At 40.5% G+C, this 3561-nt stretch overlaps 1 pseudogene; it reads right to left on the bottom strand.

The window, feature by feature from the left end:
• LOC102484925 (putative olfactory receptor 10D4) overlaps nt 1–1395 on the bottom strand; it is a 6236-nt pseudogene extending 4841 nt beyond the window's left edge.
• Nucleotides 1396–3561: the final 2166 nt, after the last annotated feature.

Below are 3561 nucleotides of genomic sequence, written 5' to 3'. Positions count from 1 at the left end.
CATTGTTTCCGATGAGAGGTCTGCCGTTAGTCTGATGGGATACCCTTTGTAGGTAACTTGCCGTTTTTCTCTTGCTAATCTTAGTATCTTGTCTTTGTCTGTGGTTTTGGTCAATCTGGCTATAATGTGTCTTGGAGAAGATTTTCCTGGGTTGAATCTATTTGGGGTCCTCTGTATTTCTTGGGACTGAAACTTTGAGTGCCTCTCTAGGTTTGGAAAGTTTTCTTGCAGTTTGGAAAGTTTTCTCATGGAATAGATTATCAATGCCCTTATGAGTCTCTTCACCTTCTGGGATGCCTATTATCCAGATGTTTGGACATTTGATGGTATCTAGTATTTCTCGTATATTAGTCTCAAATTTTTGGGCCCTTTCGTCAAGAAGTAAAAGTCTCCCTTGAAAGTATTAAAAGCAGACTAGATCAAACAGAAAATAGAATTTCAGATGTAGAAGAGAAAATTCCTAGCTTAGAAAAATCCACCACAAAAGCTGAGCAGATTTTTGATATGGAGACCCCGATGCGAATATAGGAAACAAAGATGAGGAATAAGCATGTAAAAACCATAAGACCAACATTTGTAAAACCTACCCTCTGGGCTAGAGATGTGTCCTTGCAGGCTAGAGGTAATACTGCAGGTATATCACAGAAGTAATAGGCCACCTCGTTAGACCAACAGCAGGGTAACTGGAAGGTGAGGGAGGTTAGCATAACCCAATGCACAAGGCCACCCACCCAGATGCCTGTGGCCAAAATCTATCAGACCTAGGATTCATGATGACCGTGTACCTCAGGGGATGACAAATGGCTACATAGTGGTCCAAGGCCATTGCCGTGTATAGGAAGAAGTATGTGCAGCCCAGAAAATGGTAGAAGAACTGAAGAGCACCGCCCTGGAAAGAGATCCTTTGATTTTGCCCTTTTTTGTTCAGCAGCATCTTGGGAGCAGTCCTTGAAGAGAAAGCAAGGTCAAAGATGGAGGGATTTCCCAAGAAAAAATACATGGGAGTGTGAAGCTGAGAGGAGGAGAGGATCACCATGAGGATGAGCACATTTCCTAGGAGGCTGCACAAATATATTGATGAGAACAGGAATAAGAAGGTCATCTTTAGGCCCTCTGACTCAGGGATCCCAGGAGGACAAATTCAGTCACCATTGTGCAATTTTTCAGTTTTATGAAAGAACTATCCCTTGGGTGTCTGGGAAAAGAAATGGGTAAAGTTTATATGTGCAGATATTAGCTGTGTTTAGATCTGTAAAATGGAGAAGCAGCCAAAAACCTAAGTATTTAGAGTGGTGGTCCCTGAAAGAGCCACCGTGCTCTTCCTGTCTGCCCTGTTCTGAGTTCCTCTGCAGTGCAGCCTGACTGCGGACGCTCACAGCACAGTCTCTCCAACATGCTTTACACAATCACCTCCTATTGTTCATTCTTCACATTCACTGATATGACACAGTAATACCAAGTGGGCTTTTGTGAGTATAAAGGGACAAATATAAACTCTGTGTCTTTATAAATGACAAGGTCTCATCCAAATTCCTTATATTCACCTGAGACAACTTGGTTACATTAAACCCTAAAAGACACTTATGATCATGTCAGCCACATAAAGATATGGCTTTTTCCTCACATTGTCGCAATGAATATGAGGGTGAACCATTGGAATCCAGCCAAAAGAAGGGTCTTAGATGTTTCTTGATGAACAGAAAAATACTGTCTTCATCCATGAAGGCATCTGTATTTAGTATTATTGAGTAACTGGCAACTTCTATTTCAGTTTAAAGTGTACAATTTTATAACTAGACCTGAGTTAAACAACACCCTTATTTGTGGTGTAGAAAATCTGGATTAAGACAAGTTTTTATTGTAAAAAATTCTGACACATTTTTCTACTTATTTAATCCACTCTAAGATACTGAAATCTTTAAATTATAGATGGATTCATGGATTCTATCACCTGAACCTCTATGAATTATCTATTACCTATTTGTCTATCTCTCTGTCATCTATCTCTTTTCCCCTGGAGCTTGTGAAAGGAGTGGAGGAATGAAAGACCAAGATAAAAAGTGAAGGAAAAAAATTGGGCAGTTACATTACAAACAGGGAGCATGACTGGCCAGTGTCTCTGTGTGGTGTTTTCTTTCCTTTCCCAACAGAAACAAGGAGGCTTCCCTGCCTCACCCCTCATCAGTCTTTTGTATACAAAAGGATGGCCTGAATCCTCTTTTACAGTCACTGTTAGATAAAAATGTCTCATATCTAAATGTACTTTAGTTTCTTTATAGTCTATTCCCCCATGACTCTAGGAACTGCTAGACTCTCCAAATACAGCATATTTTAAATAACCTTGGTCTTCCTTTGGGTGTTAATCCCCCTAGTTAAGGACCTCATGAGCAAGGGGGCAATTAACTATTTCAAATAACTGAACCTTAGAGAGAAGTGAAGGAGAAAGAGAGAGAGTGAGCACCTGATTAAGTAATTTTTACTAATATTCATCAGAGTATTAATAATTTTGAAAAATTCCTTTGACACATATAGTGTACAAATTTATAAAATCCCTTTTATATTTAATACTTTTTCATACAGATGTGTTGTTTTATGAATAAATTCTACATTATTTTACTACATATTACCAATCATATTGACAAAGTACAGACAACAGTAACTCAGATTATTAAAGAAACTGATGAAAAGCTATCTCTGGAAAGGCAGATATCAGGGATGCTCCAGGATCTTAGGTGTAAGAAGCTGAGACGCGGTCTCAGGGCTCTGCCACCACGTGACTCGGCCTCAGTTGCTCTGGTTTCTGTGACCCTCAACTAAGAGAAACATCAAATTTTCTTGTCTGATTTGATGATACCCCCATGACTATGATGCAGAATACAATGCAATACATGTGGGAAGTCCTCCCAAAGGGCAGGGGTTAGGGCCATTGAAAGAAGGAAGAGGGAAGGAATATACTGAGAGGGCAAAAATATCTTCTGCTCTCACTGGAGTATTGTCTTAGACTACTGGGCGCCTATGACAGCTTCAGTGGTAAATTCCTTGAATATGCCATACATATTGGGAAGGAGTTTGTGTTAAGTACCAAATTCCTTTATGAAGCACTCATTCATTTGTTCATTTATATTTGCATGGATTTAGTTTATTCCAGCAAATAATGAGTGTCAATTACATGTCACACATTATTTATTTGTCAGGACAGACATAAAGCTTGTGGGGTGTGTGTGTGTCTGTGTGTGTGTGAGCATTTGGGAGGTTGTATAGAGTGAGTCCTTCTGCTTAAAATCTTAGGGCCAGCAGGTGGTGTGGAGGTTAAGTGGAGGAGTCCAACCCGGTGAGGCCCCAGGATATGTTTTGAGCCTCTGACCTTTGAGCATAGCTTTGGTCAGGTCAGCACGTTGGCAAGGCCACAGCTGTACACCTCCCGACCTATGAGCAAAGCTTGGGTTGACTCAGCATGTTGGCAAGGCCACTTGTTGTATGCTCCAGAGACTGTGGTAGCCTTGCTGGGAAGCGACCCCCCTCTGAATCCCTGATATACTACTATAAAAAAATTACATAGCT

The sequence above is a fragment of the Tupaia chinensis genome, unplaced genomic scaffold, assembly GCF_000334495.1.
Source record: "Tupaia chinensis unplaced genomic scaffold, TupChi_1.0 Scaffold147980_1, whole genome shotgun sequence".
Lineage (NCBI taxonomy): Eukaryota > Metazoa > Chordata > Mammalia > Scandentia > Tupaiidae > Tupaia > Tupaia belangeri.
The sequence above is the reverse complement of the archived record's forward strand: the minus strand, read 5'-3'. Positions and strand labels throughout refer to the sequence as shown.